This window comes from Athene noctua, chromosome 2 (genome assembly GCF_965140245.1).
Source record: "Athene noctua chromosome 2, bAthNoc1.hap1.1, whole genome shotgun sequence".
Lineage (NCBI taxonomy): Eukaryota > Metazoa > Chordata > Aves > Strigiformes > Strigidae > Athene > Athene noctua.
Window position 1 is genome coordinate 134,665,406 of NC_134038.1, and position 18,481 is coordinate 134,683,886.

Here is an 18,481-nt window from a genome sequence, read left to right on the forward strand (position 1 = left end):
TGTAGGATCTGAAACTAAAAAGCTTCACTGAATGACCAGAGTTGATCAGGAATCTGCCCTCAACTGAATTAAGGTCAGAGGGAGTATGGCCCAAACCCTGAAGGAATGTTCTTCAAAAGTATAAGATCTTTTATATGGCTCATATATTCTTATGAGTTTCCTCTGGAGGTATCTGCTCATTAAACTACACTGAAATATGATTGAATATGTTACTGTTACTTGGAAAAGTGTATTTGTATGATTTTACAAACTATTCTGTCATTGACAGACGATCTATCCTGACCTCCGTCTCATCAGACCTGAATAAGAATGTACACAAATGCTTACAAGAGATTTGAATTTCCTCTTTTTCATGAGAGATGCAACTAGATATAAAGTGCCAGATCATCCATCAAGATTGTTTTTTTCAACACCAACAGAGACGTGAAAAACACCATACTGGTGCACTGTAATACAGGGTAGAAAAAATGTCTTGATCGCTCATACAAGTAACCTCACAAGCTGTTTTTATAATTTCTGGATGCATAACTTATTTATAGGAAACAGTCTTTGACAGAATATAAAGCTTTTTTATGAGTCATTATTTTGAATTCACAAAGGCAAAAAAAATTCATAACTGACTATGGTATTTTACTATGTAAGGAATACCAAATAACCACTTGGCATTTTCAATTTAAAGAGGAAGTAAATGAATATTCTTATTTGAGTAATCTACTGTGATTAACAACACCTGATCTTCAAAACTGGGAGATTTCCCCAGAATACCTCCAGACATTTTATTTTTATGAAGAAATAGTTGTGTCAACAGAGCTAAGCCTAACAAAGGGCACTACAAGGTTTTATCTCTGTTATATAAAAGATGACATTGTTTAGAAGGTTTGAATTCTTTGACATAGAAATTGCAAGGCTGTTTAAACACAAACCTTTTCGTGAGTGTTTTTAAAGTAAAAAAAAAAAAGGCAAGATGATCCACTGCCCCTCCTACAATGAGCAGAAGTCATTGTAGCACTATACAATTTTAAATTTACAACAGGGTATGAAAATAAACCCAAGCACAGCCACAGTAGTTTTTCAACCTGAGTCACATGTTGAACAAAGTAAAACTAAATTCCTGAGCAAGACTTTGTGGTTTCAAAGTAAATCCAGAGTTTCAGAAAATTCTATAGTTTTATTTTACATTAAAAAGTGTTATTGGAATATTTTCTGTCAATGAGGAATTAAGACAGAGGCTTTTTTGATAAAAGCATGTCATAGCCATTTTTTTTAAGACATGATAAAAAATGGAAATGCTCCAAAGTACTTGTTTATTTAGTTACATTTAAAAATAGGTCCTTTGATATTTAACTTCTGGTATGGGGCCCATTCTAAGCAACTACTTTTTTTAAAGGCTATTTTACTTTGTGGTTTTTTTTCAGTAATGCATGTAGATGATCTGATACAGTCTTCAGCGTTCAATTCTCCCTTACACTTCTCCTTCTATTGAGAAAATACCCAAGGGTACACTTTATCTCACCCAAAGCCGGATGTTTTAAAATAAGACCTTAAACTGTGAAAGAGTCATTCCAGCCAGGCACCCTTTATAATTAATTGAGACCTGAATACATCCGGAATGTACTTCAACTGACCTATATAGGATGCTCATCTTAAAATTAAAATTTCCCTCAGCAGGTGCTTTTGTGTTTCCATTAGCAATAATAGGAGAGACAGAAGGTAACCAGATGGTATTTAGATACTGAATACAGCACAGATTAGTCTCATTTATGTATATTTTAAGCATTATCAAAATTTTTAACTCTACATGATGACTAAATTATCAAAATACCAAGAAACAACCAAAGTAAAAACTTGAGTAAAATAATTATAGGAGTGCAGGGAAACAGCATCCTGGCTATAATGAAAGCGCTTCATCCGAGTTTTACATTTCTAATCTTAAACCTTTTCACAGAATTCACTTGCTTAAGTCCTGTAAACTTTAGAAAAATAATTTCTTTGAAGACTAACCTTGAGGAAAAAAAAAAATAATGTAAAAAGTAACCATTAAACTCCCTTTTGCATACTTCATTTATTCCTGTCTGTAATCACATATTTGGCTGTTTTCATCTACTTCAGTATAAATTTTTTTGGCTATTAATTCTGTTACTTCCCTTTTTAATTTTTTTTCTTCTTTTCTTCTTCCTCCCCTCTTAGAAACATCCTTCTGGCCTTATCCTAATACTACCTCCCATTTAGTTGAATGCAAGAATTTATGCAGGAAAGATGAGAAAATCCACCATTAAAGAGGCAAAAGACTCCACGAAGAAAAAAACAGTAAACTTTTGATTCTTGTAATGCAGTGGTTCATACCGCCATCACTTTTCCTTTCAGAAGACAAGACAGGAAAGTCTGCTGATTTCACACCATCCTTGATTCTTTACTGAGCAGATACAGCTGTCTTAGTATTTGCCATTTCTATCTTTTGCTTAAATTTAACTTGTCAACCATCTAGGACCAAAAACATACAAATATGTAACTGCACCAATGTGCTGGTTTTGATTGGGATAGAGTCAATTTTCTTCACGGAAGCTAGTATGGAGCTATATTTTGGATTTGTGCTGAAAACAATGTTAATACGGAGATGTTTTTGTTATGGTTGAGCAATGCTTAGAGTCAAGGCCTCTTCTGCTCCTCCCACCATCCTACTTGTGGGTAGATTGAGGGAAGTTGGGAGAGAACATGGCTGAGACAGCTGACCCCAACTGACCAAAGGGATATTCCATACTGTATGATGTCATGCTCAGCATATAAAGCTGGGGGAAGAAAGAAGAAGTGGAGGACATTCAAAGTGATGGCATTTGTCTTCCCAAGTCACTGTTACCCATGATGGAGCCCTGCTCTCCTGGAGATGGCTGAGCTCCTGCCTGCCCATGGGGAGTGGTAAACAAATTCCTTGCTTTGCTTACGCATGCGGCTTTTGATGTATTTATTAAACTGTCTTCATCTCAACCATGAGTTTTCTCACTCTTACCCTTCCAGTTCTCTCCCACAGCCCACCAGAGGGGGGAGCAAGCAAGCAGCTGTGTGGGGCTTAGTTACCAGCTGGGGTTAAACCACACAGTGTTCAGGACTGATTTCAGATAATTTCCAAACTTGAACCAGCATAAGCATCAGAAGTGTCCACATGGAGACACAATTAGAACAAACAGAATGAATTTGACTAGTTGCTTTTCCTTTATGCAACATGCTTTAGAAGACAAAGGAAAAAAGGATCAAGTTTCTATTATCCATGTGAGTTCTCCACGATCCCCAAATAAACCATGACTACATTGGAATTCTTCATAAAGTCCCACAAGAAAACCCAAAAGGGAAGCAAAGCACCATTTCACACACCAAGACTCACAGAATTCAATGCACACAGTGCAACACAGACTTTTGTGAAAACTGCATTATGTGTCTGCTGGGATTCCTGCTACTGAAGGACTTGAGAGTCAACTATTAATTACTACTACTGAACACTAAACATCCCATTGAACATATAATGAAAAAAAAAAAAAAATAATCACAATTTCAAACCAAGTAAGCAAAATGTGGCTTAAAATCAAACTAAAAAAAAAAAATTCACAGCAGTTGCATCAACTAGAGATTCCTACTAGCACATATAAAAGGTCCATTCCTGAAAATTAAAATCATTAACAGACAAGAAGTATCTAGAGATCATTTTAATCATGGTTTATTATAGTAAATAACAAACAACCTAAAACCAAAAAGCTCATCTGTCCCAGCAATTAGAAGTCCAATTAGTAACACTGAACTGCAAGTTTGCCTTTCTTTGTTTTATTTACTTTTAAAAAAATAGTTTAGGACAGCACAATAGTGTCAGAGTTGTACATTTATTACATTCCAAACTGGTATTAAGAGGTTGGACAAGAAATAATTAAACAGTCTCCAAATACTTATATTTGTTAAGCTTTAAAACTTGTGGCTAACTAACTAAACAAGACTATATCCCCTCAGGGCTAAACTGCTTGCAAACACGATTCAGAGAAATCTTCTATTTTCTTCAGAAACAATTAAAAAAAGAAAATATGTTCTAGATTGCATAAAGCTGTTTTACTGAGTGTTTGGGGACTGTTAGTCTTTCTAAAGTAATACTTTACTTCTCAACTTCCTAAATTGGTCTAAATACCTTACCTGCATCAGATGATTTCTATCTGTCGTAAGAGCATCATTAGTGTAATGAAAACTAGGTCAGGTTGACAAACTGATTATATCAGTTTCAAAACACAAATTTGTAATTTTTTCCACTCCTGTAGACAAGGTATCAAAAATAACTACAAACATCTAATTCTTTTCAGTGAGACCCAGCTTCTTAATCTTTCCTCCAGTATTGTGAATTTGCTGGTTTACTCTAAAGCTAGTTCCCAAACAGAAAATTATTCAAAACACTCATGAAAAACTACAATTATGGACGAATAATTGTCTTAACTCTACTATTACTGTTACTAATTATCTTATAAGTGCTGCAGGAAACAATGGACAAGAGCTCTCTGACTGCAGAAACTCACAACTGAAGGTTAACAGATCCTTTTATGGGGAATTCTTCTCAGAGAAAGAATTTTTTTTAACCTTTTATATCATCTCCTATTGATTAAACAGGCTGTGAAATGCTCTAATTCCTACAGAAAAAGTCTTAGAACTCATTCTGTGCAGGTATTAAAAAAAAAAAAACCAACCTATAAATGATACCTAGAGCAAGTCTCAGCACATTTTATTCATTTATTTTTTGAGACAGTAGTGCAAAACTCAACTGGCAACTCCCGAAATAGACTGAAAACCTTACTTGACAGCAACAAGAAGTAGGGAGCTGGAATGCAAAACTAATGATTTCAGGAGGTCAGCAACCTGCTCTTCAGTAGCATTGAGCTCTGTTGATGTCTCCCAGATTTCACATTGTAACTTTAAAATAAACATAGATGTCTTTCCCAAGTACCTTCTCCTTTCCAGGTAAGGTGTGGCTGAAATCCTTTTGCTCCTGCACACCAAACTACAAAACAAGATCTGTTATTTGTGTTTTCCTCTCCCTTATGATCACTGTCACTCTTCCATAATTCTAGATACAGATGGAAACTTTTCATCACACACTTTTCACAGCAGTCCACGACACTCACCATGACAAAAGATGAAAAGATACAGCATGAATACAGGTATCATCACATAAAATATTCTTTAGAACCAAGTTAACTCTAACCAAGGAAACATCAAAAATAACTGAGGCTTTAAAAAGACTTGTTAAAATTGCACGCAGAAGGTGTAACTTATCAACGATCTAATTCATAACAAGGATTCTAAGTGATAATTCAAAGCGGATGAAACATTATGTATCATCTATATATACTGTTAACATTTATTAATTACAAAAAATATAACTTAAACTCATTATCTTTCATTCTGTAGGTGCCAATCACAAGAACTCGGTGCTACTGTCAAGCAAGCACAACACAAAAGAAGTCCAGAGCCCAGCAAGTTTTCCAGTGTGGGCCTATTACTACCTTTAATCCCAAATGTACTTAAACTCTGCTTTAGCAAAATGCTGCTCAAGCAGGTCTCCTGGAACCCTCTTACTCTCTTCATTCCCGTTCCAGTGATTTCATACCACTGTCAAGAGGTACCCAGACCTGTCATAAAGCGTCACCTGAATGACATATTGCTCTAGAACAGAAATGGTGCAGAATGTCCTTATGAATAAAAAAAATCCGGATGCCTAGTGCTCTTCGAAACAGATGCTAACCTTGTTACTTTCAAACTACAGAAACTGTTCAAAAATTACTTAGCCATTCATTTATGCATTGCTACTGAGCACCCGTCTTTGAATGTTTTGAGACACCTATAGGTGTTTACAAAAGATTACTTCAGTTTAAGTAACAGTAACAGTTCCTAGACAAACATAGGAAAGTGTTTTTCCCTAAACCAGCTTAAAAGCAGCTACTTCGGTCGTCTGCAGGCACTTAATTAGATTAACAGATTTAGGCCCCAAATATTTCAAATTCGTAGCATAAAATATCTCACTCCACACACGTTTCAGACTGTTGAGTAACTGTTTCAGGATTTCCCTGCCATGACAAACAACAAAGTCCTTCCACCTTGACAAAAGAACAAGAGATGACATAAACCCCAGGAGGAAAGCACTGCTTTGTGATGCCCCATGTTTCTTGATACTTGTTTTCATTCTGTACCAGACAGGCATTTCAGGCTCTGAGCAATATTGGATTATCACTTTTGGAAGAAACAAAGAACTTCTTTCCTGTCATTTTATCCATAAAGCGTCACACAAGTTCGTTATTTCAGAATGCATATTAGTTTCTTGGTATAGATTTTTTTTTTCAGATGTATAGTGCTGTTTTAATATACGTAGAAGCATTATACCATTCGAGTACAAAGAGCAAAACCTATTACCTTGCCACATGAGGTCAACTGACCCAAACGAGAGTAGAAGAAATGTTTAGTGGTTTAAAAAAACCCCACACCACATTTCTACTGACAGAACTACTGGTTTTCCCCATCTTGTGGCATTCCCTTTCTCAGTTTATGACAGAGATTTTGAAAGCTTATATTCATCTGCTTTCTGAAGTTACATCAACCAGATAAAACGGCTTTTGAAAATTAATGAAGTTCTCACTAAATTTGTCGAAAAGCAGTCAAATAGAAAGAATTAACTGAAGACCCTATAATCTGCTTGCTTAGCTAGGGAAAGAATACTTATGATACAGTAATCTTCTGAGAAAAACCTTTCATCCATTTCAAACACAGGATACTCACAATGAAAAATGTAATCACATGCACTCCTGACAAATAAAGCTCTTTCCAACAAAATGAATCAAAGCGACACTGGACCACACAAACCAATAAGCTGTATCTAAACTGACTTCAGACATCCACAAGTTTTGTCAATTAGCACTGGATTTTTAATTCTTCCCTGAAAAGACCCTTAGCCAGGCTGTCCGCCACATCAACGCTCAAAGTTTCAGCAGACCAGCCTTTCGAGCCCAAGTTTGCAGTTGCATCTTTTGTTTGCTGCCCTCACGACGTTCGCGCCCGCGCCGCCTCCTTCAGCAATTCACCGGTTTGAACCCAGATACCACCGACCACCCGAGCAGCGCCGGGACCGCGGCCGGGGATGAGCGAAGCGACGGAAGTCAGCGAGGCAAACCGGCATCTAGAAACCAAAGCGACGGGCCGTGACGAATGCAATGCAGCACGGCCAGCTACAACTTTCTGCCTAGCCCCTCCACTACGTCCATACCCGCCCCCCGACACACGCGGCCCCCCCGCCGCCCCCGGCTCCGCGAACGCCACCAGTTCAGCCGCCCAGCGACTCGGTAACTTACTGCAGTGCGATGCAGGCGGAGGACACGCACGGCCCTGGGATGCGGGGGAGCCCGGCGCCCTGGGCAGCCGCGGGGACCGGCCATCCAGCCGGGCGACCGCCAGCCCCGCCGCCAGCCCCCGCCCCGCCGCCGCCGGCTGCCGCAGCCCAGCGCGCCCGGCCCCGCGGGGCCGCCGCCGCCCTCCGCCCCGCTCCCCGCCGCCCTCCGAGGCGCAGCGCGGATCCCGGCAGCCGCCCCGCTCCCGGGAACAGGCAGCCGCCGCCGGGCCGCGCGGTTTTAAGCGGCTGTGCGCCAGCACATCTCCCACCCCTTTCTGGCCGGGCGGCAGGGGGGAGGGGACAGGCGACACTCGCACACACTGACACGCACACTGACACACGCTCCCGCTCGCAGCCCCTCCCGCCCCCCGCGCAGCTGCGGTACCTGTTGTCCGGCGCCTGCATCCTCCGGGCGCCGCCCGCCGACTCCGCGGCCCCGTCCCCGCTCGGGCGGCGGTACGGCAAGACCCGCGCCCCGCACGGCTCCGCTCCCGCTCCCCCAGCCGCCCGCCGGCGCCGACAGACGCCGTCCCCGCACCCGCGCAACACTTACCCAAAGTTTAGTCGGTCTCCCCGCCGGCGGCGGCCGCGCCGGGCTGCCGGTCGCTCTCCGGCCCGCTCCGAGGCAGCGGGGCTGTAGCAGCGGCCGCGCCCGCGCAGCCGCGGGGGCGCGGAGGGGCTGTGCGCGGCCCGCCCTGCGCACCTGCGCGGCCCCCGCCCGCCCTCGCGTACCTGCCGCCCGGGGCTGAGCGCGCTGCCGCGGGAGGGGGAGGCGGTCGCGGAGCGGCTCCCACGCAGGTGCGCGGGTCCGCGGCTCCAGGGTGCCGAGGGCGGCCGCTTCCCTGCCGCCGCAGCCCCGGCCGGCTCACGACAGCCGCTGGCCCCGGCAAGGCCGGCCCGGGCACCGGCTCCACGCCCCGGCGCCGCTCCAGCCGCCCCCGGCCCCGCGGCCTCCCGCCCCCCCTCGCCTGGGCCGGCCCTGCCGGGGACCCCCCCGGTGTCGCCGCGCGAGATGCTGCCCCGTTCCCGCCGCTCCCCGCCCGCACGTGTTTGGGAAGCTCGCCCGAGGCAGCTACCGCAGAGGTAGGGCCCGTCAGAATTTGCGGATTTACTCGGCAGAGGAAAAACAGAGGTACCAGAGTGGCAACGGCGTGAGAATTAACGGCTTGATGCCCGTGTGCCCCCCACTTACCAAGATGCAGAACAAACTTTCACTGCAGGTTCCCATTGTGTTTGGTGGCAATTTGCCGTGACCAAAAGAAAGTCCCCAGAAAGACTGGCAGATTTCGAGGCAGTACGAACACTGCCAAACTTCCATCTACACCCAACCCCGGGGGCCGTTCCCAGATTAGCCTCAGAACATCAACTGGGAACCTGATGGTTTGGTTAATTATAATGACCATCAATTCCCATCTAAATGCACTTTGTTTGTATACGGCCCTAAAAAGACTTCAGTTTTGAAGGGTGTTTTAGGCAATCTAGATGAAATTTAGGATGCTACTAATTTGCTCTAATAATAACACGATGGAAGTATGCAAATACAAAACATTTAACCAAGATTTTTTTACTTTGTAACTGCATCCATTCTTTCTTTCTGAAATCCGCATTTAAAGGGTTTAATTTTCACATAATGCACAAGTGCTAGAAATTTTTTGAATCCTCCTTATTTTAGTAACCATGTAAAACCTTGTCAGCGCGATTTTGTTTATAAAAAGTTTTGCTTCCTTAAAGGAGAATTCCTTAATTCACCTAGTGTACTCTAAGGGATTTCCTCAGAGTATATGGTACCTAGTGTCTGTAAATTAGCTCCTGCACATTAAAAGACATTTAACTGTTTTGAATTAGTGCCATTCCAAAACTCACTAACACTCCAGCTTTTTGTTTTACCAATGAGTTTGAAGCTTAGATGAGCTTCAAGTGTACAAGTAAAATGTATTATGTTACATAATGAAATAAATACTTGTTTATACCATACCTAAGTGATATAAAGCCATTCACAACTAAAATTTCAGTGTGATATAGTTTTGATGATTCTTAATAAACTAGCAATCTATTAAAAAAATCCATTAATCTCTTTTCATATGCTCACAAAACCAAAAGAAACAACAATTTTTTCATCACTTTGAAAGAATGTCTTCCAGGAGCTTTAGTATCTCACACGTTAGCCTTTAAATTCAGATCCAGTAGTCAGCTTTATAAATATCTTTCCAAATGACAGCTTCATAGTAGCACATGGTGAGTACTTGGCTTTAGTCTCCCATGTTTAATATATTGCTTTCCCTTTAAGACACTGATTTCAAGGGATTCTTTTTCTCCCAGGGAAAGAATTCAGTCCCAGTATATTTGAGCCTCAAGTTACTAAATATGGATCAAAACACTGAAGTACAGAGAGTAGTTACTTAATTGTGATAAATCATTCCAGTACAACACAAAAATTTTATAGGCCTTGCAAAAGAATGTTTAATCTACTGCTTTGGGGGAGGGGGGCCTGGTTTTGAATGACCATATTGCCTTAAAAATTGGTCTCAAGCACTCTTAGTTACACATAAGGTCATATTAAAGAGAAAATTGCTAGGTAAAATTACATTCACAATTACATTCATTTTTTTAATTCTGTGATAACTTCCATATACTCACCTAAGTTGGGCTTCTGCTGTTCTCTTCTGCTGCATATTGGAACAGCGTCCGACTTTAGCTCCTATTGAAATGGGAAAGGTCCAGCAAGTTCCTGTGCAGTGTGAAATGACAACTCCATTGACATTTGTAGCTTGTCACACAAGTAGGAAAATTAACCCCTTTATTAAACTTTTGATTTGCCTTAGAAAAACAGCAACTCTTCCATAGGCTAAAGCCAACTCACTATAAACTGGGCTGTGAAAGATCAATGTAAAAAATGTCAAACTAAATGGACACTAACATATTTTTTTGTTTGCACTGGAAACTACTTTAAAAACATGGTTGCAGTATGTGCAGCTTTGAGATTAGGTCAAGGATGGGGGATAGATGAGTTATGGCTGATAGCTAAGAGCTTACTCAGCACAGAGCTCAGTGGCAGTGTTTGGGAGTAGCACGTTCATGTAGGCAGCTTTATTCTGGTTTCAATGCAAAGCTACATCCCATTCTAGAAGCAGGATGCTGCCCAAACTGTATATGCTTCTGTCCTCTCCTCCTTTAATCAAGCTCCTACCATAAGCAGATTAAAATATGCAGAAACTTTGTCTCTTAACAGCTCATTCCCTCACAGCAAAGAAAATAACAGATGTCTAGAATCCACAGCCAGAATGTTAAACGTTAAATTTATTATACTATATCCTTAGATCTGTGTTTGGATATTTAAATAAATTGTGTTGCTAAGCATGACTTTAGGTTGCTCATTTTATAAGCCTTTGTTATGAACTTGGGGCCCTAAGTTTTGATACAATTCATGAAAGAAAAAAGCACCAAACTCAAGAACCGTAAGAGCAAAACCAATTCTCAGTCTCCAGTATTTTTATCTGCTATTGAGAAGTTGCAACCGTAACTGCAGTCATCTGTAGTTATTGTATATTAGTACTTTTGGGAGAAACAGGGTTCGGTCTTAGAAATCTGACTTCAGTGGTTGCATGACTGTACAGTCAAGATGCAAACTATTGAAAACTCGTCTGACTCCATGTGAATGAATTCAGCTGAGATAACAGCAAGCTACATATAAAGAAAATCTGTTTCAGAATATATGGTTATCAGAGGCAAATATAGTTCACCAAATTTGTTAAAGAAAAAAAAGAATCAAAACTTAATTCATCTAACTTAGGCCATTCTTATACTTTATGAAGGTTTTTGTGAAGGAAATGGAATATAATGAAAAAATAGCTTTCAAACAGTAATTCTATACTTTGTGTATTTTCATCAGGAAATGGACTATACTGCTCCCTCCCAGAAATACCAAATCCACAGGCAATAAGTAATAGGTATCCAAAGAGGAATCAAAACATTTTTGTCAGAAATAAGATCTTTCATAGATCGTGCTTGTATCACTTTATGTTAATTATTGTAGTGATAAGGATATAGCATAGAATAGTATGTACAGTACACTTGATAATTAGAGTAACATAGTTATTTGCACAGTTGCAGAGAGAAGAAAATCTTGTGAAATACACAGAGGCATTTGCAGGTCTGCTATCGCTCACATTACTGATCTTCAATATATACATATTAAAAAAAATAAATCTGTGGTAGCTAAAGGTAAATAGTCAACAGAACAAATATTTGTACTTGAGAAAATCAAGGACTGTTGGCAAGCCAGAGGAAATTATATTAATCAGCTGAACTATTGTTTGTGAAGTTGTTATCCAGTATACCAGATATTCTAACCAAAAGCTATTCTTTCATTAGTGCAATCAAGATATTATACCGACAGCATTTAAATTCACATCAGTTGGATTAACACTGGCATACAGGTATATTTGCTTGATTTCCTAACTGCTGCAGATCAATCAGTCTCACTTCTGCCCCTGGGAGAATCCTGGGGTGAGTCCTCTTGGAACACATTTTGAGACACATGAAAGAGAACAGTGTGTGTGGGAACAGTCAACATGAATTTACCAAGGGTAAATCTGGCCTAATGAATCTGACTGTCCTCTGTGATGAACTGACTGAACATATGGATGAAAGTAGAACAGTGGATGGTATATATCTTGGCTTTTCCAAGGCTTTCTACACTTTCTCCCACAGTGCTCTTCTGTCCATGTTGGGTTGTTACAGACTGGATGGGTGGAAACTAGATGGATGATTAACAGCTTAGACAGTTGGGCTCAGAGGGTAGTGGTGGTAAACAGGCTGTGCTCTATCTAGATGCCGATAGCAAGTGGCATTACCGAGGGATTTGACATTACATCTTCATCAGTGACCTGGAGGACACAAAGGAGTACATGCTCTCCAAGCTGGCAAACGAGACACACAAACTGGGAGGACTAATTGACATGCTTAAGGGCAGGACTGCCCTCCCAAGGAACCTAGACATGCTGGAGGAGTGGGCTGACAGGAACTTTATGAAATTTGGTAAGAACAGATGCCCTGCACTAGGGAAGAAAAAACCCTGCAGTGATGGGGCCAGGCCAGGTACTGCCTAGTTGGGGAGCAACTCTGTTGAAAATGCCCTGGGGGTTTTGCCAGACAGAAAGCTGAGCATAAGCCTGCAATGAGCCCTGGCAGCCAAGAAAGCCAACACCATCCTGGGCTGTATGAACTGGATGAATAGCTCAAGGGGTGTTATTATCCCACTCCAATCAGTATTTTATAGATCATACCTTGAATACTGGATCATAGACTAGTTCTGGCTGAAAAGGCTCTCAAGACATCTCTAGTAAGGATCAAATATGAGACCAGACCAAGGGGCTTTATTCAGTTGGATCTTGAAACCCTCAAAGGACAGAGACAGCATAACCTCTGTGAGCAGTCTGATCCAGTGCTGGATTGTCCTCATGGTGAAGTTTATCCTTATATCCAGTCTGAACCTCTCATTTCAACTTATGTCCATAACCTCTTGTCTTCCCACCAAGCATAACTATGAAGAGCATGTCTCTGCCTTCTTGATAGACTCGTTATGCATATCGAAAGGCTACTGTTAGCTGTCCCCAAAGCCTTCCCTTTGCCATGTTGGACAAGCCTAGATAAGCCACTAATTATTTGATTGTCATATGAGTGTAACAATGCTTGAATTGCTAATGGATTTGTCTGTACTCTGGTTTTATAATATTATCTCTAGTACTTTAAGGGAAAGAATGACAAGTATAAAAGCAAACACAAATGCAGTAGAGTACCTTTCAGTGAATTTAAAACTATTTTTTTCTTTACAACTTACTCTCATCTTTACTGTCCATCTACATATGCAGGTTTTTCCACTCTATTGTTCCTATTTCAAAGATGGACCTCAGACTAATCATCTTAGCTCAGGGGGAAGATTTTCAGACATATCAGCAGGCAGTGGGTTGACAAGCTAATACAATCTACATGAAAAGTACCACTGGTTTCTACTGGATGCTGGAATGAGCCCTTAGTCATAGTAAATGAGAAGTGTTTGTTCCATCTGAAAAGACACTATTTTGCTAAAGATTTTGTTAAAGAAGCAGATGTCTGATAGCTCACTCATTCTGAAAATGCTATAATATAAAGATTACTAAGCTCTATAAAAATTCTTTAGGACTTGACTGGGGCAGGAGGTAAGGGACAAAACGCATTTACTATATATTTCTTGATGCAGCATTGTAACAGTAACAGGCATAATTCTTTCATTACATTTCACTATATATACACAGGATATAAAAAAGAAGCATATGGCTAGCAGACATTAAAAAAAGATATATTTATATGAAATATCTCAAATATGGCTTTATATTTTAAAAGATGGTTTTAATACATTAATTACCATCTGTATGTTTACTGAACTGTCTCAGCTGTGTGAAAAGATATGTCCTTAAACATTTGTTGAATCACGACACATATTTCAGAATCACTATTTAACATTCAACAACCAATGTAATTCATTATAGGAAGGCTTTTTGTTTTATTTTAAACTTAGTTCAACAGCAATTAAATTGTAATATATTCTCTGGTTGATGGTAATCATTAAAAAAAAAGTGTTACTAAAATAAAAAATGGAAGGTATGTTGAAGGATTCTTGGTTTTGTTTTCTGTCTTCCTTTGTTTTCCAAATTTCTTCTGAATTTTGCTTTGCTCGTGTTGCTTATGTTTAACATCATGCCTGCATATGTGCTTCCTGCAGGTAGATCAGTGAAAGGTCAACAGTAGGATGTCATGTCCCAAAAAATAAATACACAGAAGAAAGTTGTAAGAATCATCTACCTACATTATTTTTGATGAGACGAACAAAACAGAACTGAGAACAGTTACATTTTCTTTGATTCATGAGTTGACAGAGGTAGCATAGAAAAGAATGCATACCTACTACAGAGGCAGTATAGAACTTTTACAGATTATTATTAAACATGTATTAGTACAAAATGGTTTATGACAGAGAACAAAGGTACAGAGCTTACAATGATGAGGGAGAAGGACAAAAGTCAACTAAAGAACTGTGGAATCAATAACGAAAAGAGAAATAGAGGAAGGATTCATGGGGTGAATTTAGCCTAGGAATTTCCATGAAAATACATTCAGTGCAAACCATAAAAGAAAATTGTAACATTCTCCTGGTTGGTGCAGGATAAGGTAAAGAGCAGAGAGGAAAAGAAATATATGGAGAGCTAACGGTATTACAATTTTCCATAGCTTGGAAAAACACCCTATAAAAAGTGAGCATCAGAAAAAGAACAAGAATTGTAAGAAATTATTTTAAAGTACAGTTGAAATTAAAAGTTACACATAGACCTGTGACACTATATTTGAGTATAACTTGTCATAAAACAATCAAGTGAACTAAAAGAATTAAATCTAATTAGTTAAGAAATGCAAGTTTTGAACTAACTAATTAGATCTCATTCATTTGCATTTTCATTAAATGGGTTCAGGAGCAAAATTTTTCTGAAAAACAATACAGAAAAGGAGATATACTGTGTTAGTAAGGCAGAGATGTATATCAAACTTTACTAACTTCAGTATACCTGACTGCAGAGAACCATTAACATCACCACAATCAACATTAAGATTTAAGGGTTTGGGTACTACTACACTACATATTCAAGAGGTTATGTATATTACTATAACTGAAAGTGAGCAGAACTTAAAAGCAAGATAGAGGATTCAAATTTGGAAAGCTGAAATAAATTAGAAATAGTTAAGAAGAGTTATCTATAAAAGCAAATAGAAGGAAAATAAATAGTAGAGAAGAAGAAAGAACTAATTACATTTAAATACTTTAAAACAAAGGTTTTCCAGAGAGCTGTCTGAATGAAGACAAAGAAGAACGTCTCCAAAAATGGTCTGTATCATCAAAAATTAAGTATGAAAAGCAGGAAAGGTGAGCTCAACAATAAAAAAAGAGATTATTTTCTTTAAGTTAATAACACCAGCGAAAGAAGATAAATCAATAGTGGCAAAGAGTGACTAGCTAGCACCTTCTCTATTTGTAGATCTTAAATCTCAGAATGTTACATAGTTTTTGGTGGAATTTATGAATATTTTTTTCTCTTTCTGAAGTTGTGGTTTGCTGACAGGTCAGGTATCTGTTTAAATCAGTTAAACAACATTTTATAATAATGTAATAAAGGGTACTTTGCTATATCTAAAATAAACTAAATCCCTAAAGAAGCATACATTTTTCTTTGATGCACCTTGTTCTGCTGTATTTGCTGACCGATATCTTTACTAGAGGTATTTATATGTACTATACACATCAGTGTTACACTGCAGATAGTTCAGGTAACTCATTTGTTATATATATTTTTTTTTCTAAAATTTAATAAACTTTTAAATTTTTAATACTTCCTGCTATCATTAAAATGCTCATATTTTTTAGTAAGTTTTCAGCGTGCAGTTGAAAGTGTGTAACAAAATGCATATTCCACTCACTTCTCTGGGACCAGATTCACATACAGATTCCAAGGAAAAAATTAGCCATTTGTCAATACATCTTTTAATACCGGACATGCTGTTTAAAATCTAAGTTCTGTTCTACTTGCACTGTCACAGCTACCAATGTAGTTTATTCTAGATTTACACCATATAAATAGGATGAAAATAAAGGAAGTGGGTTTTGAGAGCAGCAGGGTCCTGTGAATAAAGCACTCAGTGGCATACTTAGATAGTTGTGTTGTATATTCCAGTTCTGCTGTTGCTTCATTACTTGACTTTGACCTCTAGGATCTATGCACTTAAAACCAGCACTGTGATTTAAGATTTTTAAAATCCTCCTTTAACACAACAAACCTCAAGTATTCAGTCAGAAAAAAAAAAAAAAAAAAATTCCCTGGGTAACTAAAGATCTACTTTTAAAGATGTCCACAACTTCCTTATTTTTGTTAGTACTTAACAGATCAATGCCTAGTCCTCCAGTGGGACATTTTCTTTCATATCCCCTCCAGGAGACTAAATATAGTAGCCATGTTTCAATCATTCTCACTGTAAACACACAATCAAGGTCTGTACAACCACAGGGGAATTGATTGCATTCACTCAGAAATGCAGCCAGAGGGTAAGGTTCCAAAAAACTTAGTAGAATCTCAGAATGGTTGAGGTTGGGCAAGACGTCTAGAGGTCATCTGATCCAACCCTCCGGGCGCAAACAGTGTCGCCAAGAGCAGGTTGCTCAGGGTTGCCCAGTGGTTGAAGTACATGATAGGAGTGTCCCAGTTCATACTTCCCTTCCTGAAAGGACACAAACTTGCAAATCTTACCTCACAGGAAGATAATTAATCACCTTCACTGCCACTGAATGCCAGCCAACACAGAAAAGATGAATTGGACCAAAACCCCAGGAATGGTACTGTACTGGTACTCCTCCAGAAGGGCCAAAACCTTGATTTTATTTTCTGTTTCTTCTGGGATCCAGGATGCTTTTCCACCTAGGGAGGGTCTATAAAGCCAGGTTTTGAACTGAATTTTGATACAATAAATTTTCTGTTATTTAACTCAAAATAAGTGACAAGGACAGATCCCATGAAGACCAGACTAAATGTTAAAATTCTGGCACAGGCTTTGAGCCCCTTCAGAAGAGGTTTGAAACAAGATCTAATTTTTATGTTGTCACTTTCTCAGTCTCCTGACAAGCTTTTGAAGATGAGGTGAACACCTGTTGGATATACTCAGAAAGGTCTATCAGATAAAGCTGTATTAAGGACTATGGTATAAATCTGCCTTTGGCTGTAGTTCAACTTTTGCATGAACTGCCATGATATCTCAACTATGAAGACTAGCACTATTTTGGATATGTGAATATGTGCAACTCTAGGTTTCTAAGAAGTTTTAAAGAACAAGAGGCATATTGAATTTAGCATTAAGCAGCAAGATGCAAGAGCCACATACTTGGAATTAGATGCTAAATGTTTGCCTACATCAATGAATCAATCATTTACACTTTTTTTTAGAGCAAGCCATTTATCTTCTTATGTATGTTTTACTTCTCTAGACTGAAATTATCGGGAGCAATGAGTTTCTCTGATACGAATACTTACACAGTGGCCAGCACAATGGAGTATCAAATCTGGTTTGGTCTCTAATATAAACTGTGTTCATGGGACGGTATATATTCATCCAGCTTATATAAACTCCAGCCTTATAGGTATGTGGCAAAGGAAATGTTTGCTTCTAAAAGCTAAATTAAACCAAAATCAAGTAACCAAAAAATAAATACAATGCATGCATTTGCTACTGCCTGAATGCAAATCTTAATTACACATTTTAGGCTAATTATTGTATGCTCAAAATCTAAGTATGCTAATTAATTGAATGCTTCCTCCATTTTCTGTAATTACTTTAGCACTTTTTATTATGTTTTAGTTTTAATATCTTTGCAACGCTGAGTCTGTTTCAATGTATAACAAACACTTCGAAGAGCCCTTATTTTCAAGACTAGTCTCTCTGTCTTGACTGTCTGCTAATATAATAAAAATGCACAGCCCATGTCAGAACAGAAAAAAGACCTGATGCTGAAAATTTTGCTTATTTATATCAGTTATATATTCAGGCTTATTATCTGGAAACCAACTCCTTGATATTGTACATTTGCATATGTATGAACAGTCATCCACCTGCATATTCCTGGTGCAGTGTTTCAGCACTTGTGAGTAGGAATTTCAGACCTTATCCACCACTTTTACTCTTTATTGATTGGTCCCTGATCCTTCTGTAGGAGGCTTCACCTGACATAGATACTGAGGAAAGAAGGCCTGGTGGAGACGAAAGGGAGGTATCATCCTGCTCGACAATTCCAAATAACTCTGCAGGCAGCAGAGCTGCTAGGATGTATGTGGCTCTGGGGTAAGGCATGAATAGGGTGTTCTTCAGCTTCTAACCTGAATCACATTCAGAAAATGTAAACATGGCTTGCAATTGCCAAAGTCCAACTTCCTCCTTCTGTTTTGTTTCTTTTTTTTTCCAGTTCTGTGATGGTCATCTTGAAGGTTGTGTCACTCAAATGGTACTGTGCTT

The 18,481-nt window shown here is 39.3% G+C and overlaps 1 protein-coding gene across 5 annotated transcripts in view; it reads right to left on the minus strand.

The window, feature by feature from the left end:
- Positions 1 to 8,016, minus strand: part of DGKB (diacylglycerol kinase beta) — a 360,852-nt gene extending 352,836 nt beyond the window's left edge. For 4 of the 5 annotated variants that reach the window (XM_074898032.1, XM_074898031.1, XM_074898030.1 and 1 more), the window contains exon 1: positions 7,362 to 7,458. The gene's annotated coding sequence lies outside the window, so the exon portion shown is untranslated. Of the gene's footprint in view, positions 1 to 7,361; positions 7,459 to 7,952 lie in introns of those variants that run through there. The other variant, XM_074898029.1, reaches the window with a different exon arrangement.
- Between the last annotated feature and the right edge of the window lie 10,465 nt (positions 8,017 to 18,481).